Source organism: Perissodus microlepis, chromosome 23 (genome assembly GCF_051167445.1).
Source record: "Perissodus microlepis isolate ML-2025 ecotype Zambia chromosome 23, ASM5116744v1, whole genome shotgun sequence".
Classification (NCBI taxonomy): Eukaryota; Metazoa; Chordata; class Actinopteri; order Cichliformes; family Cichlidae; genus Perissodus; species Perissodus microlepis.
In genome coordinates, this window is record NC_140482.1 from 21,144,360 (window position 1) to 21,159,716 (window position 15,357).

General features: G+C 38.9%; 1 protein-coding gene and 1 long non-coding RNA gene across 10 annotated transcripts in view; both read right to left on the minus strand.

Annotated features, from left to right (window-relative positions):
- The window catches only part of LOC146361383 (nck-associated protein 5-like), a 209,050-nt gene that overhangs the window by 24,949 nt on the left and 168,744 nt on the right, over window positions 1–15,357 (minus strand). The window lies entirely within an intron of this gene.
- LOC146361384 (uncharacterized) lies at window positions 11,316–14,403 on the minus strand. Its single transcript, XR_014799427.1, has 3 exons — window positions 14,371–14,403; window positions 13,148–13,173; window positions 11,316–11,892 (listed from the first exon to the last, which is right to left on the minus strand). It is a non-coding gene; the product is annotated as an uncharacterized LOC146361384 (long non-coding RNA).

Consider the following 15,357-nt stretch of genomic DNA (forward strand, 5'->3'; position numbering starts at 1 on the left):
TCGGACCGGTACCGGTCCGTGAGTCGTTTGGTACCGGGCCGCGAGAGTTGAGGCTCAGGTGTGAAATGTATAGTTTTCAGGGTTTTTGTCGGTTTTCAGCATTATTTTGTTATCGTTTTTATCGTTTACTCGGTTTTCCTTGGTCTTTTCACGTGTGTTATGAATAAATCTTCTTTTTTTCGGTACCAGTACTAATTTTATTTTGTTGTATTTATCCGCGACACCTCAAAGGCCGGTCCATGAAAATATTGTCGGGCATAAACCGGTCCGTGGCGCAAAAAAGGTTGGGGACCGCTGTATTAGAGCAGATGTGGAAAACCACTGTTAGACCTACTCTATACTAATGTAGTTACTGACACCCCATACTAAGGCAGGATTCATACAAACACACATTATTTATTCTCTTAAACACTTCTATTTTCACAATTTGAGATTGTGTAATTTCTAAAAAGAATACGTGTAATGGTTCAATAGATATAGTTATTTAAATGTCCATAATAATCACACGATCATTTTTGTACATCCTACAATTCAAGATTTAGAGCTGTGTGTCTGTATGAATTCAGCTTGCTATACTTATAGACTTAGATATATTAATCCACTATTTACCCAAACAAGTTAAATTGTTTGGGTAAATAGATTGGGTTTGTCCTACAAAATAATTATTCAACAATAAAAAAAAAAACCAAAAAAAACATCTGCACATTAATCTAGAGTTCAGTTTCATATGTCTGATATTGTTTGTTAAATCTGGTGACACAAACACAGTCAAAAATTCATTGCTAGCGTGACATGTGGTCCTTTTTGCCTTTGACCAATGATATGCTGGTTACTTGGAGCGGTTTAGTATTTGCTGTCACAGAGGAATGTTAACCATGAATCCAAAAGACAAAACTGAAAAAAATATGTTAATTGCAAACATCTTTTTGCTTAGTAAAAGGATTGAAATTACATGGAAACTGTCACCTTAAAGCCTCATTGTAAATATCATCACAAACAGATGTTTTCCACACAGTTAACAAAGCTCCACCACATCCGATCACTGCATATAAATCTAAAAGAAAACAAAAAAAGAATAATAAATAAATAAAATTAACACAAGGGAAGACTTTTGACTTAATAACTAAGCTTAAAATAAGTGTTACCTTTGAATATTTGTGGGAAAAATCTGATGCTACCCCAAGAATACAAAGCCACACTGGAAACGATGACAGGCTTGCAGCCCTCTGTCTTCCTGGAGTGAGGTGCCTGATCAGTAGCAGTGAGTTGACAGAAGTCGGTGTCTGTAAGAGTGGCCAAACACTGATACTCTGTCCACTTGCGTAGAGTCTAAGAAGCTGGAATGCAGGCACACTGTACGAGCTCATTCTAAAAAATACAGAAAAAGGAACATTTTATTTGTGTTAAGGCCTAAAAACTACAAATAAGTTATACAATGAACAATGTTGAAATACCTTATAGGTGCTGCAGGCCACATAACCAGAATCCAGAGCAATCTCACACTCACATGATGGTGAGGAAAGACATGAGCTCTGCAATGAGGTTTGAATGTCTCAGTTGGGACACTGAAGAACTCAGAAGACAGCAGTACCTGCACAGAGAGACAGAGTAGAAAAAGCATAGATTTGTAATCCATAATGTGAATTAAAACTCAAAAAGTGTCAACAAGTATAATCATATGAGTGTGAAATTATTTGTGCAATAAACAGGATTTAAATTAATTAATTGGATTAAAAACACTGACATTTTTGATCAAAGATAATGAATCATACCTCTCTCTGCTCTGAGGATCACTGAGGATCTCTGACAGGAAATACAGTTTCCTCAGTAGGAGTCATCATTGATGGTCTCAGAGGTGTGCAGTGTGGCAGCATGATGATGGTCTCCAGATCAGGCAGGAGGTCAGGTGATGGGTGTGTCATCTTCTCCATTGAAGACACACTGGTATGGCAGTTCATAACACAGCAGTCTCTGTGTGGCATGTAGTTATCTGTGCAGTCCAGCACTGATGGATCAGGTTTGGCTCAGCAGTTCATGAAGATGGTGTTAAGATGTTGTTGTTTCAGCTGAGGATGGTGAAGTTTGAAGGTTTTCCCACAAAGGAAACAGGACTGTGTGTGCCCTGTCTGAAAAAAATACATCTACAAAACATAAAGTGCTTTTAACACCACCCACCCACCCTCCCCACCCACCCATCTCAGCCCCCAAGTGTCTATATAATGCTGGTATGGGGTGTCAGTTACTAAATCTAATTAGTGCGTCAGAAAGCGGGGGCTACACCTAAAGCCCCCGCTTTCTGATGTCTTTGTTTATTAGCAGCTTTTTCCAGCTGCTCAGAGAATTCTGACTTGGCCTTTATCCACCCGAACCCAAACCCACCCGGATAAAGGCCAAGTCAGAAAATGGATGCAGAAACTTTCCATGTACTTCTCAATCAGTTTTTATACAAATTCTGTAAGCTGTAAAAATGTTTTTCTCTACATAATGTATAATTATAGACATCTCTGGTAGCCTAAAGATAGTTTAAAACTTTTAACATTTTTTACCTGTAAAACATGATAAGCAAAACCTCATTCATCCCAAAAACATTTGATTCTACAAAATTTACTATAATCAAGAAAACATTATTGTCTGTATTTATTCATGTGACCCATAATAAATACCTGCATTTATCTGGAATTTATTTATTTACTATTTCATATTTGAAAGCCCTTGGAGGGGAAGATCTCGTTTGTTGAGATACATACGTCACAGTAAAAAAAGTATCAAAAAAGGAGATGACAATTAATATTCATGAAAAAAGGCATTAGTAGATTTAGTCATTTAAAACATGAGAATAAAAAATAAATTATGTCCGTTTAATACTTTTTGCAGCACATTTCAGATCTGAGGTGCATGATAACAGAAAGCAGATCTCCCGGCTCTGCATGATGTACAGCCATGATTTGGTGAAATGATTAATAACATTGCAATAAGAAAGGGTCTCCTTACAGACAGAGTAGGGAAAACAATTTTTTCAATGAAAAATCTTTTTCATGCTCTACAATCAGTAAACTCTGTAACAAACATGATCTGTAATTGTTTCAAAACTCACCAGACGACTTCATGATTGGCTCGAGGACAGGACACAAAAGACAGGGTTGTGGTAACTGTAATATGTCCTCAGGACACCTGAATGGAGACATTGATGTGGCTGAGAAATAAAAATGAGGTCAAGCAGGGTGTTCTTGTCTGTAGTGGCAGAAGTGATCAGCTGTGAATACCCTCTAGACTGAAACTGCTCCAGAATCTGTTTTCTTCCACTCTGCAACTGGTTTTCATTAAAATCTCCACACACAATCATTGGGTGACAGTCCATTATTTCAAGTGAATCTAAAAGACTTACCAGGTTTTGCATGAACGGTGTCAAACTGTAGTCAGGGGGTCTGTACACAACCGCAATGAGCGCAGGGAATGGAGCCTGAACCTTCAACACTAAAAACTCAAGATCAGTGACATTATGCAGATACTGTTTTACCTGAACCTGAAAATGATTCCTCAAATACACAACAACTCCACCACCACGTCTGCTGGCCATGTGAGGAAAGTTTGTGTAGGACACATGTCTGTTGCGTTTGAACATGGTGTAGCCGTCCAAATGAAGACTGTCTGCAACAAAGGAGCCTTGGAGGTGAGACTCTGTGAGACACAAAACATCTGCTAAACACGTTTCATGATGACTCTTGATGTCACTGATGTGAGACGGCAAACCCTCCGTATTGTGATGGATCAGTGTAAGAGTGTCAAGTCTGCTGGCTGTTTCTCTGACCTGAAGAAGAGGCATCGTTTCCTCAACGCTGGCTTGTCTCATGGTTTGGAGCGCTGCAGTTACCTCGGGATTGGCGTAAATCTTTTTCTCATCCAAGTCCTGTAAATACAGTCCACTGAGAGACGTCACCCTGCTGAGAGCAACATAAGCCATTCCCGGTTCAAAAATGTTCTTCATTGAAACTACAGCTGTCTGTGTTGTAAGACCCTGGGTTTTGTGAATTGTGCAGGCGAATGCTAGCTTTACAGGAAACTGTCTGCGTACCGCTCCTTTAAACTTCAGACTCTCCTCTGCTCTCTCAATGTAAACCAGATCATCAGATGCTGCATTAGCACTGCGGGTGTTTCTTACAGACTGCCGGTTGTCCATTCTGAGCCCCAGTTTAATTATGTGTCCATCATTTTCAGATCTCACCACCTTTATCAGTATACCAAAAGCACCGTTGACCAAACCGTTTAGTGTGTCCAAGTTTCTGGTCAGCATGACTCGAGCTCCTTCAGCGACGTTCAGGGTGTCGGGTAAATCATTTCGCCCACCTGTAAATGGTTTGTCTCTTCGTTCCATTCTGCCTGTACGTTTATCCTTCTGGAAATCGTCTGCAGTGATGATTATAATGTTTGAATGAAGCTTCTTCAGGGTATCTGTGTTGTGGGATTCCACATTCTTGTTGGTGGCATAAATGTGTAAGACCTCAGTTGGACATTCTTCTGGTGCAGTCACAGCCTGTGACAACAAATCTCTGTCGCACTGAGAAAGCTCATCTGTCTTTTCTTTGACTCTAATCCTGTTCAACATCTCTGCAAAGGCCACATCATCTTTCTGACGCATGATCTCGGTTAGAGTGATCATCTGAAAATGTTCCCGCCACAGGTCAATCTGTTCTGGATCGTAAACACAGAGAGGTTTAGACTGTCGCACTGGTGGCAGCTGGTAAAAATCTCCAACAGCTAAAACTGACATTCCACCAAAAGGTCTCTGAGTGCCTTTGATTTGTTTCAGTCTTGCATCCACATAAGCAAAAAGAGGTTTTGAAACCATTGAAATCTCATCAATAACAATAATTTCAGCATTCATCAGCTCAGATCTGACTTCATCCAGTTGGTTACCAAGTCCTTGAATGGGTGGTTTCAGACTCCTGGGTAGTTTGAGTAGGGAATGTAATGTAGAGCCATTGATCTGAAAAGCTGCTGTACCGGTAAATGAAGTCAGTAAAACAGTTGGATTTGATATGTCAGCTTCTTCTGCATTACCAGGCAGTCTGCTCAGGATCTTTGATGCTTCAGAGTGAATACATTTAATCAGATGTGACTTTCCAGTTCCTGCACCACCGTTGATATAGAAGAAAAATGGATCTGGGTTCAAACCACAAACTCGCTGAATACACCAGTCTCTTATAGCATAGAACACGCAGGCCTGCTTCTGGTTCAGATTCTGATACATTACACGTACCACAGCTGGATCGACTGCAGGTTGTTCTCTGATGGCTCTGATCTCTGTTACAGCATCAGACTGACGACTGTAGTCGGGGACATTCTCCTGTTCGTTCTCATCATCAGAATGTCTCTCAGGAAGATTCTCATCACATTGCAGCCTCACAACTTCAGATTCAGGAGCCAGATTACACCATTCATCGATCACAACATCCCTATTTTGTTCAAACTCTTCCAGTGCACTCTCAATATCCTCAGAGTTCTTCTCATACTTGTCTTTATTTCTTTTCACAATCCGTTTAACAGACTCACTGTGGTCTGAACATGGAAGTCGCACAAAACCCGAGTTGTAGAAGGACTGATAGGTTTGGAAACATTGTGGTTTCAGTTCCTGCTCTGATCTGTGTGGAAGGTAAAGTCTCAACAGTCGACCATAATATTGCTCAGGATCTTTTTCCTGTGAACAGTGGTAATACCTGATTATAGCTGGTTTATCATTCTTTCGCCTTTGTACAAATCCAAGCTGGTTTAGAAGAGGAAGCACATCTTTTCCTTCATTTGGACCACTCACCAACCTGCACAAGGCAGCAAAATCAGCCAGCGACATTTCCTCATATTCTGGGGTCTCAGGTCTGCATTTGTATTTATCACTCAAACTTGTCATCCAAATATTACAACTGTCATGTGTTGTGCTTTCCAGGAAGCTCATGGGCCGACTCATTTTTACCGGGTTATCATCGGTTGGTACAAATACAACACTGCGGGAACATTTTTTCATTTTTAGGCCACAGACTCGAGTCACACACTCCTGTGCGCTGATCTCTCTCTTTTTTGAGTAAGCCTGCATCACAGCTCTCATTTCATCACATTCATTGACCGTGTTGTTTCCAGAGTTATCAATAACTGTCTTCAGGTATTCAGAGAGGCCAGATTCTTTCTTCGTTATATATTTACAGAGGTATTCTACACATGAATAGGCATTCAAAATGAATGAGACATCTAAATTAGAGTTCCAGGCTTCAAGCAGGTGTGGGTTGTAATTGTTGATCCAACAGTCCTTTGGGTCACGTTTCAGAATGAGACCTGTTTTCTTGTTTATGTCTTGGAGGCATTGTTCATACTCATTCATTGTCAAGTTGCATCGTGACAGAATCTGCTCTATGGTGAGGGAAGCAGCTTCAGGTTCCTTCAGCAGGTTCATCAAAGGTCTGAGTTTGGCTTTTGCAGCTTCAGTGTCTGAATCCTCATCCTGTCTCACAATCATTGTTCTTGTGGCTGGTGGTTTTGGAAACCCAAATCTACAACCAGAGTTTACACTCTTAAAGCATGTTTTTGTGTGGTTTTTGCTGTGCTTTTGTAGTTCAGTGACTTTTTTGTGCAGTTCAGGTTGCTTTTCTGGATCAGGGAGTTGAGCTGAGATGTATCTGTCCACAAAGTCACAGACAGTTTGGTCGTCATCCACATCTACTTCTACCTTTTCTTGAATCCACAGCAACATGTGTATATGTGGACTACCTCTGTGCTGGAACTCAACTCTGTAAAAGTAATCAATGATTTCACCAAGGGGCTGTGCAGGAGAAAAAAGCAAATCTCTGAACAAAGCCTCAACACGCTTATCAAACATTCGCATGGTGGTTACTGGATTTGATCTTAGAATTTCACACTTTTCTGACCAGTCCAGGGCTTCAAAATCAACCTCTTCACCTTGCTGTCTCTTTATTGCTTGAATCACTTCAGGCCATCTCATCTCAGCAGCAGAGAAAGTGACAAAGAACTGAGGTGTTCCTATTTGACGAATCATACTGAATAAATCTTTGGTAGTTTTCTGCCAGTAAGCTGGAGTTCCTCTGAGTGGCTGCATAAATCTGATTGCATCTTTATTTCTTACCAGCTTCTCTACTTCTGTCTTACTTTGTAACATTCCTGATGTGATTTTGCGTCCATCTTTGGTCATAGTTTTACCTTTCCTTAGCTGTATTGTCATGCTGGAATTAGCCAAGTGTATTTCAGTGACAAACTGTGAGAAAAACAGGTAATTTGTATCTTTAGCAAATCTTGCATCAATGTTGAAAAGCCTCGACTTGAAGTAAGCACTTGGTGTGAGTTTAAGAAGTCTCTTTTCATCCAGTGTATTCTGACCAGTAGGAAACTGCACAGGAAATGCCATGGCTTCCAAATGAGGAGTTCTGAAGAAGCTAACAGGATTGTTTCTTTCTGCAGGAGCCACACAATATGTGTTATCAGTGAAACAGAGAATCTCTTCTGAAATGTCAACAGGCTGCAGACAACTTTCTAGAGCAAAACCTCCATTGTTCAAATCACTTTCTGGTTCATCTGGATTTTGTTCCTCTGGTTGTTCATCACAGGATTGCATATTAATAGCTTGTTCACTTTCAGGCTCACTTTCGGACAAAAGGGCATCTTTTTCATAGTTGTCAATTTCCATTAAATCTGCTTCATCATAATCATCACTTCCCATGCTAGCTTCATCACTGCTGTCATCATCAGGTAACGTTGGATCACAAAGCAATGCATCATCTCTGATAACAACATCTGTGTACTGTGGGTGAATCTGTTTGAGTTTACACAGGGCTTCAATGAGTTTAGACCAGGTGACAGTCTGGAACAGCTGATGGCCTTTGTAGCACAGTCGTCTTTTCAGCTTGATCCTCATTACCTGTGATTGGCTTCTGAGCCTCGGTAAACAGTCAACTGTTTGTTGGACTTCAGATGGTACACACACCACATTACCACGTATGAGTCTCTGTCTGCCCTTTGGAAGTGGAATAATCTTAGCAAAAGGTATGCATTTGGCAATCAGATGTCTCTCCAGAATGTTGAGATCGCACAGTTCAGCTGGAATATCCTGCAGTTCTAAACCATTAACAGCAGCAAGCCTTGGCATGCGTCCACTTTTGAGGGAACTGTGACATGTGTGACAGATATACTCCTTTTTTCTCTCAACAGGAAAGCTGCAGTGATCATGACATGCTTCATCACACACATGAACAAATTTACCAGTTAGACACTGCTGAGCTACAGTTTGGTGTTTTGAGTAATTTTCTCTTTTGCAGATTTTCACCTGATTAGGAAAAGAAGCTTTTAGACAAACAGTACAAACATAAGATGGTGCTGATTTAATGTTTGATCTGAAACGAGATATGGCCTCATTCATTAAACTGTTCTCTGGATGACACTGTAAACTCTCAGCTGGTCGATGCATCTGACAATATTTTCTTTTTATTTTCATTGCACATCTGATATTATGCATCTGTCTGAAAGAAAAACTGTTCCAATATTTTACTCTCATTCGTTCTCTCATATTGTCCTTGTGTTTCTGCTGAAATTGTCTCTCCTCTCCATAACGTTTAGTGATATAACATTGTTTTTTCTGTCTAAATTCTACACTTTCTTTATATAGGTTAGAAACATATGACCTCATGTAAGCTTTATGTTTCTCTCTGAATTCAGCACAAGTTCTGTATGTTCTTGTTATTCGTTCCTTCTGCTTTTCTCGGAACACGGGAGATTCTCTGTACGTTCTTGTTATTCGTTCCTTCTGCCTTTCTCGGAACACGGGAGATTCTCTGTACGTTCTTGTTATTCGTTCCTTCTGCCTTTCTCGGAACACGGGAGATTCTCTGTACGTTCTTGTTATTCGTTCCTTCTGCTTTTCTCGGAACACGGGAGATTCTCTGTACGTTCTTGTTATTCGTTCCTTCTGCTTTTCTCGGAACACGGGAGATTCTCTGTATGTTCTTGTTATTCGTTCCTTCTGCTTTTCTCTGAATAAAGAATCTTCTTTATACATCCTTATGACACGTTCTCTTTTTCTCTCTCTAATTTTAGCACTATCTCTATAGATTTTTCTAAAATGTTCTCTCTGTTTCTCTCTGTATGTAGCATTGAGTTTATACAGATTCTTTTTGTACACACTCTTTTTCTTACTGTGATCAGAATCATGAGACTTTCTACTAGAATCTTTTTTCTTTGCCTTAAAGCTTTCATCAAAAGTGTACATCTGTCTTTCTTTCTTTTTCTCATTTTCCTTTCTCTGTGGTAGTTTTTCTTGGACCAATAGTCGTCTCCTAATCTTTCTCCTTTGCTGTTTATTATGCTTCAACAGTTTATGTGAGAGTTCCTCTGTTGCCATAGTTAAACAGGAGGCAGTGTTTAAATCATTCTGAGGAACAGAATCTTTTGTTACCTGAGTGTCTCTTACAGAAGATGCAGAGGTTTCTATTTCTAAATAATCAGAAGGACGATTGTTCAGCTCAGCAGCTGGCTCATTTGAATAATCCACTCTGGATGACATCACTTCAGTAGCTAAAGTGTCGGCCACAGTTTTCTGTGTCTGCTCAGTGGATTTTGGGGTTTCAAATTCAGGTTCATTTAAAGCTGGTGCTGGAACAGTTGTAGCCGTTTGTCTGTTTTCATCAGCATTTCTTTGGTCAGCAACGTTTTCACTGTGGAACTCAACAGGCTGTAGCTCATAAGTGCAGGTTGGTGCGATGCTAAACATTCGGTACAAACGTTTGATCCTGTCAATCATGTCGTTAAGACGTGTGAATTTTAACACAACTGCAGTTCCACCACTTACACTTAGCGACAATGGCATTCCTGTAGACTTACGTGGGTGAGGGTCAAAGTATGCGTATTCACCTGAAGTCAGCCTGCAAACAGCGATGACTGTTCCTCCCATGACTAGCAAAGCGTAGCGAACGTCTGAAGCCAAACACTGTAGTCCCTGTTCAAGGCTCGGAAGATGATCTGTACCGTCAAATGTGCCATAACGAGCAAACTGAGACATGTCTACTTGATACTTGTGTCTGCGGCTGGTGACCACTGTGGGAAGCTCATCGCAGGCTAGAAACACGCTGTTCACAAACCTCTTTCTGGCATCTGAATACACGGCATGGCCTTTGTCCAACACACGGTTAAGATCTGCTCTGGTAATGAATTCATCCTCGTGTAAGAATGACAGGAAAACCAAACTGTTAGCCATGCATTGCTGATTCCGGTACTTTCCATACCTAGGAGAAGCCTGGCTTCGGGATGCACAGATGCTACTCACTCGTGGACGACTTTCACTGTTTGTAACCTGTACATGAGATGGTCCTGGAGCTTCTCCATCATGCTGCGTTTGCACAGTTACCTGGGGTTCAGTCTGGATTACCTGCTGTACTTTAGCATTTGGCACAGATGATGAGCAAACACCTCTCTTTACCACATCTGCATAAGACACTGCGGCTGTCTGAACGCTGAGCTGCACTTCTGGACTGGGAATACTTGTAACAGACACCTTTACCTGCTCACCGGTCTGAGAAACATTCACCTGTTCCTTCTCCTTTTGCCATCTAAGCTTCTGGGACTGTGACCTTTGACCTTTCCTTGGCATTTTGTGCAAGTACAAACTGGACCTTATATGTATTTATACACTAATGTAAACAAAACTCAACCTGTAAACACTGAAAAACCTCAAGTTTCTATTAAATGGATAAATGTAAAATTATACAAATGGTAAAGTGTTCTTATAACTGTTTAATTGATGTAAAAGGCTGACTTAAATACAAACTCAATATAAAAGTTATTGAAAGATCTTTAAAAACAGTTTTATTGTAGCTTTTTCAAAAACTGTATATTATTACTTCTTTTTTTTTTAACCAGACTGGTTAATGAATAGGTCTATACTTCTGTGAAGTAATATGCACAATAAATCTCAACAATCAACAGGTTATAATAAAACTCTTAGCTTTGAAGTAGACTTTGTGTAAATCTTTCAGATATCTAAACTTTAAAGGAAATATAAGGAATATAAGGTGGTGTGGTGATCAGATGACAGGCGATGAGGATTCTTCAGCTGGATGTTCTGCAGCAGTCAGGAAACAGGAATTCTGGGTTCTCAGGACAGCCTCTAGATGACAATTGTAACTGAATACTTACACTGAGTGACAAAAAAAGGGTTTGTCCTTAAATAATAATAGTTTAAACTTGTAGTCAAATGTTATAGTCAATGAAACAGACTTGAAAAATGTATTTGAATCTAATTTAATATTTATCTAAATACAGCAGTCTGAATGTATATATTACAAAATAACCAGATTGTCTTATTACAAATAAACCTTTAAGAGGTGTATATTTTATATAATTTATCAAAGCAATTGCACCTGTAAGCCAAACAGCCAATCAATGTTTATTCCAAAGTGTAATGCAAAATTAAAATGACAAATGTAGGGCTGTGTAAGTAGTTTCTACTGTGAGTTCTACTGTACTGTAATTCTACTACTGTAATTTTAACTTTCTACTTGTGATTTCCAGCAAAATGACTGGATGTGAGAGAGTTTAACGACAGGAAAGCTGGAGCAGTGAGAGCGGAGATCTCTCAGAATTCTGAATACAGATTGACCAAGTTCTGGTAACTTCAATTCCAAAAACTTAGATTCTGGTAAAACTGGATTTCAAGTCACAGGATTGCGTTTCAACTCAGGTTCAAGCTTGTCAAATTAGATAGAGCACATGGCGGAGAATGGATAGAAGATAGAATGGCTTGTCAAAAAAGATGGAGCAGGGAGAGGGAGAGTGATAGGACAGACTGAAATTGCTTGTTAATTGCTTGTTAATGATAGAGGGAGAGGGTTTTCTGCAGCAGGTCACCTGTAAGACAGAAAGAAAGTGGAATTAGACACACTTCCAATAAACCTGCCTTTACCGTATTTTTCAGACTATAAGGCACATTTAAAAGCCTTTAATTTTCTCAAAAATAGACAGTGCACCTTATGTATGGTTGTGCTTACTGATTTCAAACCAATTCTATGTGGTACACGGCACTCTGTCAAATCTGTCAAATGTTTTAGTATGACTTTGGTAAGCTACAAAGCAGCACCACTTGATGTATTGTCGGAGCATGGCTACCATAGTCAGCACCCTCGTAGAGTAATTCGTACTGTGCTTCAACATAATATGGTGTGTGTGTATAAGGGCCTGGCACCTGTTGAGAGCCATGCTTATGAAGCAGATTTCAAACTGATCAATCCACATTCATCAATCCATAAATCCTGAAAAGTGAGTGTATTGTTCTGTATTTTATGTCTTACAACTGAACAATTTTCAGAGTTATTGTAAATGAGTTGAATCAAGTTTGACTTATCTGTTTTGTTTGGCTTAATGTGCCTTAGAATTTAGTGCGCCTTACAGTCCGAAAAATGCAGAACACATATATCATTACACACTGAAGAGTTGTACAGTACATTATTAGATTCAACTGAATGAAAATGTTTATCATATGGTGGTGGAACATTTCTAAGGACATTTTTGCATTCTATTAACACAATAAAAACAAACTGAGTCTGTAAACCAAGATGTGGTGCTACAGTAACTTACTATAAACATTATATGGTCAAGCTAAACCCACACAATGAAGTCAGAGCAGACAGTTTCAGACCACCTGCTTTAAACACTTCACATGCACTCAACTCACATGATCCTAAATGCCCAAAGGTCTCAAATTCCCGTTTCTGTGTGTACTTACCTGGTACAACAGTATATCATAATGTCTGGGGAGCCGTTAACATAAAAGTAAAAAATAATTTACTCAGTATGACTTTTGGCAAAATGAAAAATTTGGAGACAGATGACTCCTATACAGCAGTTTCTACATTTTTCAGTCAAATTTGGGGCATGTTTAATACACACTCCGCTAAATCTACAATAAACTTAGCATGGCCGATATTAGGGCCTAATTAAAAATGTAGTATGATGATAAGAGAGATCTGTAAGTCTGGAAATGTTTACATAGACTTTTCTAGGATCTGATGATTGCCAAGAGCTGTGCTGACTCACTGCACTAAACTGAATCTCCTATAATGAGAAACATTTCCCAGCACTGCACCTCAGACAAACCTTTACTTACCAGACTGAGACGATCAGATCAGCAGTCTAGAGAAAGGAAACAATTCATCAGATCACTGTTTGATGATTCAGACTGTTGAGCCTCTTCACACACAATCCAACTTACTGTGACATAAATTAACTAGTAAAATTCTCAATTTATTTAAGGCTTTATGAGCTTACTGTAGTCTAAAGAGGAGATAAATGAACTGCAGCGTCTCACATGGCTATAGCAAGTGTAATAAAAGCATTCATTACTACAGAAATGCAAAGAATAGCCACCAATATTTGTTGGCACAAGTGCAGGATATGCCAAATATTTCCTAAACAGAAGCTTTGTGGCTCCAACATTTTCTACAACAGGTCAGAACTAGTAAAGTGTGAAAACCAAAACTTTTAAAAATGTTAGATACAAAGTAATTATATAAATCAGAAGCAACAGAAAACCTCATCATGTCTGATATGAATATGTAAATCTGAAAATACCTTTAAATATTGACATGTTACAATAGCAGAGGTGCACCATGTTTTGTAATTAAAATTAAATGTCTTAAATTTTTTACACTAAAAAGTCCTCTCATTGTACCCGTTGCTAGGAATATTTATGTATTTTGCAGTGTACCTTTTTGGCAACTTTTCTATTTAATTTTAAAACACATTATAGTCACCAAATAAGTGATAAACTAATTAGACACACTGGCTGTAATGTACCTAACAATGTCCACTCACACCTCTGGTTCTCTTAGTTTTTCATTATTGCTTAACTGTTAAAGCTATTACTTATACCGAGTCAGGCAAAATACTTCTACAGTGTTCTGACTTTAATGTAATACATCAGCAGAATTTGAGAGACAATATGAATCAATCACTGTGCAGCTCTTAAGTGTTTGAGCAACCACTTATACTGACACCCCTAAAACACTTTCATTGTTTTGTCTGCTACTTAAATCCACAAACATAAGGAGAAAATGAACAACTGACATTTAGCTATGTTTGGATTTGATAAGCCATAAGAAATTTAAATCATACATAAATGGGCTATTAAACTTCAGGGACATTTTCAGGGACAGTCAGAGGTCCTGTGTGGGGGCTTTGCTGCTACACGTAATAAATCCTGACTTTGTGTTTTTGCCCATCAGTAAATGGAAACATATCACAAAAAGTCAAACTACTGCATGTAAGTTGCCAAATGTGCTACGCAATGCCAGGTTCATACTGCTTCAGTTACAATCACCGTTTACTTACCAGCAAAGGCAAAACCAAAGATCTCTTTCACTCTGTGTAACAAAAGACAAAGCACAAAAATACAGAATGAGACAACTCAAATCAGCATCAGAGTCAATACTGCATCACTCTGTGTAGTCCAAAAGATTCAGTACACTTCTTTGTTTACCACAGCTGGAATACAAACAACTCACCTCTTTTTTCTACACCTTATTAAAGATTACTGTCTTCATTAAGGTAATATGTGGTTTCATCCATTTGTAATAAGCCACACACGTTTCTCAGTTATGTGATAGCTCTATTAGTTTGGTGCCATTAGATAACACAGTAGATTTAATAAGCAATGATTTGCTACACCTAGCTCTGCACACTTTATCAAATTCTGACATCACAATTTCAAAGTATGAACAATCATAAATGAAAGCTTGGATGATATATTTGTAGGCTTCAACATTTGAGTTGGTCTGCATTCAAATTCTGCTTCCTAAAAATATTATCACCTGCACACAGTATCATTTAATATGCTGTTGTTTTAAATATCTACATATCATATTTATAATATTAATGGTGCACTGCTGCATTTTATTTATTTGAAGGTGGACTTTTTTATATTTCGTTAATTTTTCACAAAGTGAGAAGCTAAACAGAGCTGCAGGTGTAGGTTTTATTTTAAAAAAACAACCTGCACAAACAAGTGCTTGTTAAACAGTTCTTAAAATTTAACTAAAAAACTAAAATTAACTAATTAAAAAAAACTTCTTGTTAAGAGATGTTATTATTCTTATATTATGTGTTTTATCCTCACTCTCTCTCTGCCGTCTGTTAATTAACCCACAGCACAAAAACACACGGGTACAGGCACTTGACTCTTTTTCTCCCGGCTTTCAGTCAGAAGCTGTGTCCCAAAATGTCGGCTGCATCCTCCGGAGGCCGCATTTGAAGGCCGATTACGTCACAGCCAGTCGACGAAGGCTGTCCCAAATGCGGCCGACAAATGCGTCCTTCATT